Below are 14,850 nucleotides of genomic sequence, written 5' to 3'. Positions count from 1 at the left end.
TATGACCCATGGTGGCTGCTATCTCTAAATGTTGTTAACATGTCAGGCAAGAGTGCAGCCCCAATAATCATGTTCAGAAGCTAGAAGAAATCAAATTGGGGGAAAAAACTGATGAATAAAAAAAAGCATTTGTGTCGCTATCTGGTTTTAAGTATCAGAATAAAATATACGTGACACGTTCCCTTTAAAATTGTTACAGTCCAGCCAGGGGCGTAGCTAGAAATTACTGGGCCCCATAGCAAAAAAAATGTATGGCCCCCCTCTCCCGGATCCCCCACATACCTCTCAGACCTCCCACCCCTTCCAGAGCTCCCACCCAAACATCCCTCCAGGACCTCCCACCCCCACACCCATCCTAAATCTCCCACCGCCAGTCCCCAGATATAATGCTCCAGACATCAAGTGTCCTTCTCCTCCCTCCTGCCTATATAATGGTCCAGACCTACAGTTTCCTGCTTCCCCCCTAATCCCCATATATAATGGTCCAGACCTCCAGGGTCATGCTCCCCCCTAAATAGAATGGTCCAGACCTCCAGTGTCCTGTTCCCCCCCCCCCCCCCTATATAATGGTCCAGACCTCCAGGGTCCTGCTCCCTCCTTCTCCTTAAATATAATGGTCCAGACCTCCAGAGTCCTGGTCCCCCTTCTCATTAAATGTAATGGTCCAGACCTTCAGGGTCCTGCTCCCCCCTCCTCCCCAGATATAATGGTCCAGACCTCGGGGATCCCACTCCCCCCTCCTCCCCAGATATAATGATCCAGACCTCCAGGGTCCTGCTCCCCCATACTCCCCAGATATAATGGTCCAGACCTTCAGGGTCCTGCTCCCCCCTCCTCCCCAGATATAATGGTCCAGAACTCTGGGATCCCACACCCCCCTCCTCCCCAGATATAATGGTCCAGACCTCCAGTGTCCTGTTTCTCCCCTATATAATGGTCCAGACCAGACCTCCAGGGTCCTGCTCCCCCTCCTCCCCAGATATAATGACTCCAGAGTAAGTCTTACTAGTTTACGAGTCAGCCAGCCCTCACCTCACAGCCACTTGAGCGTCTGCACGCCCACACTCCAGCAGCGCTGCCAGGCCCAGCAGCACAAAGCTTTGCTGTACGCTCCGCCTCTTCTACTTCCGGCCAGTAGTACTGCTGCCCAGACTGGGAGCGGGACCACTCCCTTTCCTCATTGCAGGTACGCCTGCGGCTGCCCCCTATCGCACCGCCCACAGCCTGCAGGCCCTGCAGATAGCGCTTTCTCTGTCTGTCCTGGAGGGGCCTGCGACCCCTATTGCTACGCCACATGAATTAAAAATTTATAAAAAATCCTCAGCCGGGGGCCCCCAGTGGCATAGGGCCCCATAGCCATTGCTATGGCGATCCCTATGCCCATGAGTCCAGCCTAAAGCTGACCATACACCAAAATATTAGAGGTCTATGATCAGAGGCCTAAAAGGAATCTGGCACCTTGAGTATGTCTTCACTGCCTGACCTTGTTAGTCAAAGCGGTGGAGGCATGGCCTGGAATTGAATGAGCAGAGCCTCTGGGTGCAACGGCAATACCCTTGTTGCACCAGGAGGCTAATTTGCATATTGTTAAAAGGCTGATTTATCTGAATTGGGAGAAGAGATCAAAAGCATTAGGCCTCATGCACACAACCATATGTATTTTGCAGTCCACAAATTGCAGATCTGCAAAATACCTATTGACTATTGGTCCGTGGTCCGCATTTTGCGGCCAATTATAGGACACGTTCTTTCTGCAAAAAGCACACTGATCATCTGCAAAATGCGGAACACAGACCTGTTGAAGTCAATGGGATGGCACATGGACTGCATCCATATTTTGCAGACCACAAACTGGATATGGTTGCGTGCAAGAGGCCTTAGAATGTGCTGAGGATTTATATTCCCTTTAAATTGTTTAATATATTAATAAAAGTAACTTTTTTTTTAAATGTATTTTTGGAACTGTACACAGCAAATATGTATCCATGTGTCCTGCTTTGTGTTGTTTTTCTAATGCAAGGTGTGAGCTGCACCCCAGATAAGCCATAAAGTTTATTAAAAATGTTGGATTTATTATTGAATCAGAACAGTCATATTAAGGAATACTGTCTGACAATGACAATAATGTGAATCATTTGCATTGCAGAGAACTACAAAGACCTGTTCATCTATGCATAAATAACAATTCTCTAATATTGTATTATTTATTTGGTAAGCTTTATGATAAGAAGTGCTGCCTGCCTTCAGCTGACAGGGAAGCCACAAGGAATTTGATTTTCAAGCTGTGGCTCTTCTGTATCTTTGAAATAATCTACTGGAGAGAAATTGAGAAAGCAAAGTGAACATATGATGTATTTACTGTATTAAACATGATCTTTTTAATAAAGTATACAATATATTTAGCAATGTGTGTTGGGGGGGGGGGGGGGAGATGGAGGAATAAAGACTTTCTGAAAATTGGGATAAGGCCTCATGCACGCGGCCGTACTATGTTTTGCGGTCCACATATCGCAGATCCGCAAAACACTGATACTGGCCATGTTCGTTCCGCATTTTGTGGAACAGAAGGTCTGACCATCAATAGACCAGTCCTAACCTTGTCCATTATATGGACAAGAATAGGACATGTTCTATTTTTTTTTTTTAAGTGAACAGGTCCACATCCGAACCACAAAAAATGCGGCTCAGATGCGGACCTAAACAACATTGGTGTCCATGAGGCCTAAGGTAAAGAAAAAAAGGGGTACTTAAAGAAGCACTCCCACTAAATATTTTATTCTCTGACCTGTTAGAAAGGTACATGACGCAAACTGTAGTGAAGGTAATCTTCTCATCAGTGACTGTATTTGTGAGTTATAACCTCCATTCTGATCCTCAGCTGTGTCATGTGAGCAGCAATCAGACTCTCCAAATAACCCAGCATCTTATGTGTGGACAGGAAGTCAGTTTCTCTATGTATTCCTATGGGAGCCTCAATGTCAGTCTTATAGGAATGAATAGAGAAGTAACTCACTTCCTGTCCTCTCCTGCTGGAAATCAGAGAGTTGATTTGATATTCTGCAGTAACTGCCTAGACATACACCAAATGTATCACAGTGGTTCATGCTAGCTGATAAATTTGGCCTGTGATTAAAGGAGTTATCAGATTGGCAGGTGTCCGGCTCCAGGCACCCCTGCCAATCGGCTGTTTGAAGAGAAAGCAGTGCTCGTACAAGCGCTACCTTCTCTTCACTGTTTGCCTGCTCACCATCAGAACTGCAGCGGTGAGCAGGTGTAATCACAGATCAGCCATCCCATTCACGTTAATGGGACTTTGAAGTATAATTGTGGTACTTTGTGCACATTCATCCAGAAGAGCATTTTTGAGAGCAGATACATCTCACAATCTCCATCCTAGTTCATCCCAGAGGTGTTGGATGGGGTTGAGGTCAGGTTCTTTCACACTAAAGCCACCCATGCCTTTTATGGACCTTGCTTTGTGCACAGTCATGCTGGAACAGAATGGGGCGTTCCCACAAAGTTGGAAGCATACAATTGTCAAAAATGTCCAAGCTTGCTGAAACATTAAGATTTCATTTGAAATTATGGGATCTAGCGTGTCAGACAGGTAATGTTCCTCTGGCATGTGCCAAACCCAGGCTCATCCATCACACTGCCAGCAGGTAATGTTCCTCTGGCATGTGCCAAACCCAGGCTCATCATCACACTGCCAGCAGAAAAGCATGATTCATTACTTTACGCTACTCCATCCAAGATTTGACATTGTGCTTGGTGATGTAAGGCTTACATGCAGCTGCTCAGCCATGGATACCCATACCATGAAGCTCCCCAGCACCCAGTGCTGATGTTAATGCCAGAGGAGGTTTGGAACTGTACAGTTATTGCATCAGCAGAGTGTTGGTGACTTTTATACACTAGGCACCTAGCACACAGCACTCTGCAAGCCCGCTCTAATTTGATGTGGTGTGCCACTTAGTGGCTGAGTTGATGTTGTTACTAAACGCTTCCACTTTGAAATAATACCACTCACAGCTGATCTTGGAATATCTAGTGTGGAAGAAATGCCTTCACACATGGCAGATTTAGTTGCAGAAATTTTTGCGACAGAAAATCGGTTCCATTCAGTGGGGTTGTTTTGGTGGGAAGCACATGGAATTCTGCAAGCCTCATTCACATGAATGGAACTGATTTTTAGTCACCGAAACTTCTGCAGCAAAATCTGCTGCGTTTGAAGGCACCCTTACAGTACCACACCTCAAATTCATTGACCCATTCTTTCACAAATGTGTGAAAAGAAGACTGCATGGCCAGGTGCTGGTTTTTATACACTTGTGGCAATGGAAGTGAATAAAACACTTGAATTCAATGATTAAGAGATATGTCCTAATACTTCAGTATAGTATACGTTTATAAAGAGTAGTGTGAATATGAACTTTTATTCTGCCAGATTCTGCTCTTTCACCTAACAGTTTTGTCCAAGCAAAATAATGTTAAAATTGCTGTATATCTTTCCCTCTAAAAATAAAATAAAAGTTATTTAATACACGATATATACCCCAACATATCCCTAAAAAAAAAACTTTCAGCTTAGAAAAAATTCAAAAGTTATGACTGCTGGAACATAGAGGGTGAAAATGTTACTGGTCCTTAAGGCTAAAATTTATGTCACCAAGGGGTTAAAAACGCAATTGTGCCCCATGTGTTCCAACAAGATTTCCTTCAGACACATATTAATCTACAATAATAAAAAAAAAAATTTGGGAGGGTTTTTCCAATTTTAATGTGACTGTTAAGGGGAATCTGTCACCGCAATTTTGGACTACTATATACAGTAATACATGTGTAGTACTGCAGATAAGGAGTTTTTTTTAATTTATTTTCCTGCTGTCCCCAATTACTGCTCAAAGTTGCACTGAAATACACAGTCCAGACTGCTGTGCTGGACTGTGCAGGAGAGGACTCCTGTGCGCATAGACAGCAGTCCTCAAAATGTATTTCAATGCATCTCTTGAGTGCCAGGAACAGGGATCAGTAGGAAGACAAATAATAGTGATCTTGACTCCATATCTGCAGTACCAGTGCTGATAAAAAAAAAACGTCCAGCTCGAGCCGATTCCTTCAAGTCGCTTTGGTCTTTATTTGTGTTCTTTAAAAGTGCATCCAGACTTCCGGTTTCGGCGCCGACATGGTAGGCAGCAAGTGAGCGTTGCTCCGTCCCTGAACGCTCAAAATCTTATATATCCCCACGATACTGCGAGGCTTCCCGGACAGAAACTCCTCCAGTAACGGAGGTATCATATGGATCGTTACCTGAAGACGGATGGATTACAAAAGACTGGCCCTGGAGGTCGCCAATCGTATATTACCAGATCTACAGGAATCTCTGTCCAATACAGTGGCGGCATCATTTGCAGCCTTACAGAGCGAAGTGGCGCGAAATGCAGAACGGCTGGAGACGGTCGAAAACGAAGTGCAGACATTACAGATGGAGGTACAATCCCTTCAGCATCAATTCCAAGAAGCGACCGTTGATAATAAAAGGTTATGGGAGAAAATTGATGACCTAGAGAACCGGTCTAGGAGGAATAATCTCCGTATAATAGGTCTCCCTGAATCTATTTCTGGAAAAGAACTGCACCAAATTTGTGAGCGTGACCTGCCTGAAGCGCTAGGCCTCCAGATGAATTGCAAAGCTGAAAGAGTGCACAGAGTGGGTCCGGCGAGAGTTTCGTCAGACACTCGGAGGGCAGAGGATAGCAGACCTCCGAGACCAAGGCAGGTCGAAGTGAGATATCTGGACTACTTTGAAAAAGCTGAAATATTGCGCTTATATAAGAGCTGTGCAAGAGATCTGGAATTAAAGGGCCACCGCATTCTGATTTTCGGCGATTTCTCAGCTGAAGTCACGAGACGCCGCAGTTCCTTTTTGCAGATCTGCTCGACATTATACCAGCAGAAAAGGAAATTTGCATTAATGTACCCAGCAGTACTAAGTTTTTCGTGCAGATGGTCAGGTGGACATCTACAATAGCCCGGAGGAGGCCAAGGACTTGCATGCAGAAATTATGGACGGCAGTAAGGCGAGCCAAGTGGATGACCCCATAAGCAGGAAATTACCATCACTGTGGCACTCTCCCCCGACAGACATATGGAATGCGACGCATCCGAAAGATCAACGGCAAAGATCGCAAGCGGGACGAGAGACCTGATGTGGAGTTCACCATACAGTATCTTTCAGTATTACAGCGGATCTAGATCAGCAAGTAGTTTTGTTAACTATCTTTAGTTAATTCAGTGTAACCTTAATATCGAAAATGATTAGTCAGGAGACATAAATAAGGGAGGTAATTGTTATTAGCTATTTGTTTTAGGCTGTTAAAAGAAAGGAGTGAGCTTTCGAAACCACAGTTATCTTTAATGTATTACCTGTTTGACAAAAAACCTCCTTACCGGTTTTAGAGGAAGTTAATGCCAGCCTACCGGCAATACAATTGATCACCACAAGTTGGCGCTTACTCTGTAATGTTCGTTTATGTTTCACAGAAGCGCGGGGCACAAGATGGAGATGTGTACTATGTTATGTATATGTTATCATATTTTGCATACTTACCCTACTATGTTGGGAAGAAGTGAAGTCAGGAATTTTGAGGGATCAAAAGAGAGAGAATTCTTAGTGATGTTCACATGGGGTAATTGCACTGTTTTGCAAGTTAGGGGTAGGGAAGGTGGGGAGGGGGGTTTGTTATTACCGTATAGCTTATAAAAGGTCCGAATGAGAGCCAGTCTCGATTATTCCCCTAAGGTAACTGGTTAAATATTATACTGCTAGAAAATGGTTAAGGTTGTCTCATGGAACGTGAAGGGACCCCCGCAGAAACGTCTGGTATTAAGACACCTAAATAGATTGAGAGCAGACATCGCTCTATTACAGGAAACTCACCTGGGTGAGAAAGATTTTCATAGGATGCGAAAGCTTTGTGTTGGAGAGGTTTACGGATCCAAGGCATGTAAACGAAAGGCTGGGGTACTGATATTGATCCGGAAGAATCTTGGATATCAGGTGTCCTCACATTCTTGTGACAATGAGGGTAGAATTATTCAGCTCACCATGCAATCCATGGAAAGAAAAATGAGCATTTATAATATATATGGTTCCTAAGAATCTAGCGAAAGATTTTATGGAGCGGTCTCAGAGAGGTTGTTAGGAGACCAGATAGCTGACAAGATAATTGGGAGAGATCTAAATGTAGTCGCGGATTGGGGGGAAGACAGAAGAACAGACAGAAGTGTTGCCCCTCCTAAACAGCGTAATGCGCATGTTTTACAAGAATTCATGTCAGCTTTAGGTTTAGTGGATATCCGGAGGGACGCGACTATACGCATTACTCATTAGTACACAAGTCATGGTCGCGCATAGATTACTTATTGGTATCAAAAAATGTATTCGGGAGGTGTAAATCTTCTACTATAGAGGATCTACTGATATTGGATCATGCACCGATTACAATAGTGGTGCAGGATCACACCCCTAGAGGAACAGATTACATATGGCGCTTCCCTTCGGATTTATATGAAAATACAGATTTCCACAAACTACTGATGGGGTGGTGGGATGAATATATCAGTACTAATGATCAACCTGACAACGCCCAATTAACCTGGGACGCAGGGAAATCGGTGGTGCGAGGAAGGCTGATTTCTCATGTAGCTGGTCTCAAAAAGAAAATAGCAACTGAAATTGAATCATGCGGCTCAAAACTTAGGAAAGCTTACGGGGGTTTTACAACTAACCCATCAGATGAGACGGAAGCGTCGTGGAAAGCAGAGAAACAGGAGTACGAGTTTTGGCTGCAGAAGAGGGAGCTACTATTTAGATCGAAAATGGACGCACAATTATATAAATTCGGAAATAAGGCAGGGAGGTTATTGGCGAATTTAGCAAATGGTGTCCTTTCATCCTCTCCGATTCTGGCTTTAAAATACAAAAACGGGGTATTAAAGCATGATCCTAAGGATATAAATAGGATAATCAGAGACTTTTACAGCAACCTATATAAGTATGAAAAAGAGAACACAGAGGCTGGAGATAATTGGTTGAACTCCACTACTCTCCCGAATATATCCCCTGAAGATTTAGCTGTCCTCAACGCCCCTATATCAGTGCAGGAAGTACAGACAACTTTATCTTGCTTAAAGTTAAGGAAGGCCCCAGGCCCGGACGGTTACACCGGGGAGTTTTATAAAATCCTGGGGGGAAGAACATCAGAACTTCTAACAAAAGTTTTTAACTCCTATACATCAGGTCGTTTACTTCCTGCTGTTGCCAACATGGCGCATATAAAACTAATTCCAAAGCCGGGTAAGGATCACCTACAGGCTGCTTCGTAGGATTCACACCCCGGGTTTTCTCTCTTCAACATTCTCAATAGGCAAGGGAACGAGACAGGGGTGTCCCCTCTCACCGTTACTTTTCAATATAGCTTTAGAACCGTTGTCCCGTTATCTCAGTGACACCAAGGAGATAGAAGGCATCACAGTAGGCTCCAGAGAGGTGAAACATGCTCTATATGCAGACGATCTATTGGTGTTCTTGGCCGAACCCCAGAGAGATTTACCTCATCTGATGGATAAGCTTTTGAATTTTGGAAGTGCATCTGGCTTTCGAGTTAACGTAGATAAGAGTGAACTTCTGCTTCTCTCACAAACATGTCGAGCTAGAGACTTTGACTATCGATCTCTCCCGGTGAAAATGGCAAAGAATGCCATCAGATATCTGGGTATTAATATAGGGAAGACACCGGAATCGATATACTCGATGAATTACTCTCCTTTGATCCAGAAAATTCAGGGGGACATAGACAGGTGGTTGCATCTTCCCCTTTCCTTATTGGGCAGATGCCATTTATTAAAGATGATCAGCTTCGCACGTTTATTGTACCCTATGCAAACGATCCAACTGCTAATTAAACCCATAGATATCTAGTCTTTGGAATCAGCGTTTCGCTACTTTTTATGGAAAGGCAAGTGCCCGAGAATTTCACTACGGTAATTGCAACTTCCCAAGTACAAGGGAGGAGTGCATTTCCCAGATATCAGGAGATATAACCTTGCCAGCAATCTTAGACATGCCCTGGATTGGTTGACAGGAAGAAGTAGTTACTCAAACTATAAATTGGAGTCGCATTTAGCTTTCCCCTGGTCCTTATCCGCACTGCTTCACACTAAATACGCTAATTTACCTCAGACTCTGAGAAAAAGTCTAATCATAAAGGATACGGTAGCTACGTGGAAAGCAGTGCGGAAGGAATATGGGCTACCATATTCATTATCGAAGCATATGTCTATTTGGGGACATCCCGAATTTTTGGAAGGAAGACTAAACAAACAATTCCGCGAATGGAGAATCAGGGGAATATGCTCTGTAATTGATATGTGGCACAGTGTTGACCACCGTTATCTCAATTTTGAAGAACTATGTACCAAATACGATTTGAGTTCTAGCCACTATCTGGCATACCTTCAGGTGTATGGTTTTTTAAAGTGTAAGGTAATTCCCCACAAACAGGTTTGACCTCCTAAGAGGCACGAATACTTCCTCATTATCCTTATCAGACCTACAGGGTAGATTACAAGAGGCTAGACAGGAGACTTTCCCTCTTCAACCATTCAGGGCATGGGATAAAGAGTTGGATAGACAGGGAATACATGAAAATATTTTGAAGGGATGGTTATGTCTGAGAAATATGACCCCAAGTGAAATTTGGCGAGAGACTCAATTCAAAATAGCACACAGGGCTATATATGGGTTTTATAATACAAGATCAGCGGTTCAGGCGAATAAATTAACACATTGTCGAAAAAATGTACATTGGAGAATTCCAACTTACTCTACGGATTGTGGAATTGCCCAAAGATAGCGGAATTCTGGATGACTTTTATAAAGTGGCTAAAAAACGTAATGCACATCACGATTTCATTAACTTCAGAGTTAATCCTGTTCCATTATTACCCAGAGGGTATGCAGCTAACACAAATTACCCATGTCTGTATTATGGCGGCGAAGAGATGTATACTCAGGAATTGGCTCTTCAGGCAGTCCCCTCAATTGGGGAAATCATCATCCAAGTAAAATGGTGCCTAAACAGGGTGATCTTTGCGGCAGAGCAGTGTACAGAAAAGGCACTACAAAGGTTAATGAACAGGTGGAGAGGGTTTATCAGTAACGTGCTAGAACCGTTAGAGATAAAAACACTTATGGATCCTTTGAAGCAAACATCCTGGTATCTACTAGAGCAGATGAAGGGCACATTAGGTAAACTGGAACAGTAAGGCCCCGAATAACAAGAACACTAATAATGAACCGTTGATTAGGGAGGATTGGGGGGATAATGATAAAGAGAGCACTGGCATGAGATACTATTTGGTCTACTTTAAGCTAGGGGGGAAGGGGAGGGGGATGGGAGGGCATGTTTGTGTTTATGGTTGGTTACCATGAAAAGTGTGTAAAATTTTGGTTTGTCTCTATGATGTGATGAGCTCCGATACATTATTGTAACATCTATCAATGCATTTATGATATTGTGAACATTGGATAAATGTATCTTGTACTCGTGTCAGATGAAGGATGAACTAAATAAATAAAATTTGGTTAAAAAAAAAAAAGTGCATCCAGTGAACAACAAATCCACTCTGGATGTACTTTTAAAGAACACAAATAAAGACCAAAGCGACTTGAAGGAATCGGCTCGTGCTGGACGTTTTTTTTTTATTCACACTGAAATCCAAAGTGAACCTGCACCTGTCCGTGCACCAAGGGTAGAAGAAAGGTGAGCTGGATTTCCTTTTTTTAGTATCTGCAGTACCACTCGTGTATTACTGTAGATACTGGTCCAAAATCAGGGTGATAGGTTCCCTTTGAGTACAGTGGAGATGGACCTTCACTGTTAGGTGCTCTCTGCATTGAGCTTTTTCACAGCTCCTCCCTTCTGCTTTAAGCTGTAGCATCCAACCATGAGACTCTACTCATAGCAGAGGGGAGGACTAGCCTATACCTAGTGCTGTCAACAGTTTAGCATTATCAAAGACTGCTGGCAGATTCCATTTAAAATCATTAAGAAACTTGTTCTTGCATCTTAAAGGCCCATTTTTATAAATGCTCATTCCCGATAAAAATTGGACTAAATAAATGTGTCACTTATCACTCAAAATAAACATGCCACTTATCACCCAACGAACGAGCAAAGCGCTCATTCGTTGGGTGATCCAATCGTTTATGTAGTATCAAGTGATCATACTAACGATTGCTCATCTCCATACAGGCCTGATAATAATTGCATGTAAGGCTGGCTTTACGTGGCATTATCTCAGCATGTCACATAAAAGTAAGCATAAGATACATCACGTTTTTTTTTTTTTGTAGTATGAGTACATCAAGATAACAAGATCGGTTCAGTGCATAAAATGAAAGCAACAACAAACTCCCCCCTCCCTCCCTAGCCCCCCCGTCCCACCCCCAAGGATGTCTATTCCTACTACCCCCTCCCATATTGTAACATCAAGCATGCTTTGTTGTTTTTTAAAAACGCATTTTATTTTTTACAGGTGAAACGTGTTAAATGTACTTGCCTATGCAATATTTACTGGTGAAAAACAATAATTTAGCATGTGTCATGCAAATCACGCATTTGTGGTAAAAAGTCATGCGGTTTTTTTCATGTGTTTTTAGTGAGCAACAAAAAAAGGAACATGTAAACCCAGTCTAAAGATAGGCAGGCAATGGCTGAGAACGAATATTTATATGAACGCTGGTTCCCAGTCAATCCCAGCAATATCATCTGTGTAAATAGACCTTAATGTCCTGTGCATATCTTGCCTCTATAACCTTATGGTCCATTATTACTGGGCATTGACTGGTAACGAGCTTTCATATGAACATTCATTCCCTATCATTGCATGCTCGTTAGATGCATGTAGGCAACATGTGTGGTGTGACATGAAGATCACGTGATCTCACATCTGATGAGTGTGAGGCAACATGTGATGTCGCTGCGACACAACTATTGTAGGAAATCCAACACTTAAATTGTACAGTATATCTGAGATCTGTATCACATTCCTTTTTTAATTTCTCATAACTGCAGATATGTATGTGAAAGAAACAAAGTGCAGCTGTGATGCTTGCCAAGCCTTTCTTTGGGTATATAGAGTCCTTGTCGCCTCTTGCTGCATAATTTTATTCTCCTTTTCTGGTCAGCTGTTTCTCAGTTTCCAGCCCTAAAATCAGTAGCCACTGATAAAGAACCTTAGGAAGCTCTGAAACGTGTTTAGCAGAAGTGGGGACAAAATTCATAGCTGCTTTTATTCATTTGACAGTGGAAAAACATTCCAGGATTAATCACATTAAAAACACGGCAGATGGCGCTGTATAGTTGGATTGCATGAAGTGCACAGCAGTAGGATAACATACAAGTACAGAATGGCCAGAAGGGAAATACAAACTCTTAACAGCGCATCACCTCCAAAAACAAAAGGCTCAGAAAGACTCTAAAAGCTGAATGTTGTGTCATGATTTGGACACAAGGCACTACTTATGGAAAAGGTGCTTTGTTAAAAAAATTAAATAAAAAATGTACTACTCATCGTAGAAACCCCTTTTCATGTAGTCTTCATTCGGGGACACAGGAAGCACTAGGGTGTCCATAGCTAAAAAGGTGAGATGCCACTAGAAGAGTTGATGTGGTTGTTAATAGCAAACTGTCTCAGACGTACCGAGACATACGGACGTCCCCGCGACAGTGGGTGACAGAAGATCTGTTAGACTGGCAACACGTGTTTTGATCTGACAGGTTTCCTTGTGGATCAATAGACGTCTGTGTTGTTTCTGATATTGGCTACACTTCTAACCTCCATGTGTTGCTATTGTGATCATTTAACTTTCCATATTTATAGTTGCTTCTCCCATAATGCTGTAGGGTTTATAGCTTCAGTGGTATCTGTGGTCTGCTGGTGTTTGGTTCTCGGTTGAGTTCCTGTTGCTGCCATAGCTACTGGAAAGTTAAGTGTTTCCTTTCCCTTTTCAATTTTGTTTTGGTTTATCTGTGTTTTTTTTCCCCCTGCCCTTCGTTGTAGGCCTGAGGAAAACTCCTGGTTATCCTTCCTTTCTGGAGGAACAAGTAGTCTCAGTCCTGTCACTATCGCCAGTGTCTTATAGGGTGAGTTAGTACTATTTCTATTTTAGGTGACCCTTCACACCGTGTTGAGACACAATTTTTTAAAAAAAAAATTCAAATGACCAGTAAGATCAATGGTTGTCTCTGGATTGACACGTGTGATAGTTTGTTTAAATAAAACGTAACATTTATTGTATTAGATAATAAAATACTTCACACAAAAAAAAAAACTGACTAATTAAAATTCTCAGCTCAGCTTGTGATTTATGTGATGTTTTTGTATTTGTATACACAGATAGTGATTATAGCGTCTGGGGTACAACGGGAGGTGCTGCTAACTGTCTGATATTACCGTATGTATATTTGCTCTGCTTGGCTGCTTAATATTTAGCAGTCCCTGCAGGTGCTTGCTGTTGCCAGCTCTGTTATTCCACAACCAGTGGTCCGTCACAGAAGTTGGTGCGCTCTCGCTCCTATATATCACTGACAGTTGCTGAAACACTCTGATCCTAGATGTCCCCTATCTGACTGCTTTTCTATTGCTTCTTGTTATGTAGACATTACAAGCTGATGCTGTCTAAAAATGATCGCTTTACAGGACTCTGCCCCCCGACATGTTTCGCCAATTTATCTTGGCGTCTTCAGGGGAACGGGCAGGCTGCTTATAGGGTGAGTTAGAACTCTAGGTAATCCTGTGTATGAACTCACCTACAGTCCTGATAAAAAGTTTAAGATCACTTGAAAAATGGCAAAAAATCATATTTAGCATGGCTGGATCTTAACAAGGTACCAAGTAGAGCTTCAACATGTAACAAGAAGAAATGGGAGTGAGACAAAACATTTTTTGAGCATTCAATTTAATGAAAACAACAAATAAACTGAAACAGGCTGTTTTTCAGCTGATCAAAAGTTTAGGACCACACCTCAAAAAAAAAACTAAACCCCCCCAAAACAGAAATCCAACTTCCAAACATGAACTCAGTAATGAGTAGCTCCGCCATTATTGTTTATCACTTCAAAATGCTTGATGCAAGCGTTTCCATGAGGTGAGTGGGAACATTTCTCCAAGTGGTGAAGACTGCCGCACGAAGGCCATCTACTGTCTGGAACTGTTGTCTATTTTTGTAAACTTCCCTTGCCATCCATCCCCAAAGGTTCTCAATTGGATTTAGATCAGGGGAACACGCAGGATGGGCCAAAAGAGTGATGTTATTCTCCTTGAAGAAGTCCCTTGTCTTGCGGGCATTGTGTACTGTAGAGTTGTCCTGTTGAAAAACCCAGTCGTTACCACACAGACGAGGGCCCTCAGTCATGAGGAATGCTCTCTGCAACATCTGGACATAGCCAGTGGCCGTTTGACGCCCCTGCACTTCCTGAAGCTCTATTGTTCCACTGAAGGAAAAAGCACCCCAGACCATTATGGCGCCCCCTCCACTGTGGCGCGTAGAAAACATCTCAGGTGGGATCTGCTTGTCATGCTAGTAACGTTGGAAACCATCAGGACCATCAAGGATAAAAAAAAATTCTCATCGGAGAATAAAACTTTCTTCCACCTTTGAATGTCCGATGTTTGGTGCTCTCTTGCAAAGTCCAAACGAGCAGTTCTGTGGCGTTCAAGGAGACGAAGTCTTTGAAGACGTTTTTTGTTTTTGAAGCCCTTCAGTCTTAGATGCTGTCTGAT

This window comes from Bufo gargarizans, chromosome 3 (genome assembly GCF_014858855.1).
Source record: "Bufo gargarizans isolate SCDJY-AF-19 chromosome 3, ASM1485885v1, whole genome shotgun sequence".
NCBI classification, from domain to species: domain Eukaryota; kingdom Metazoa; phylum Chordata; class Amphibia; order Anura; family Bufonidae; genus Bufo; species Bufo gargarizans.
Note: the sequence above shows the minus strand (reverse complement) of the source record.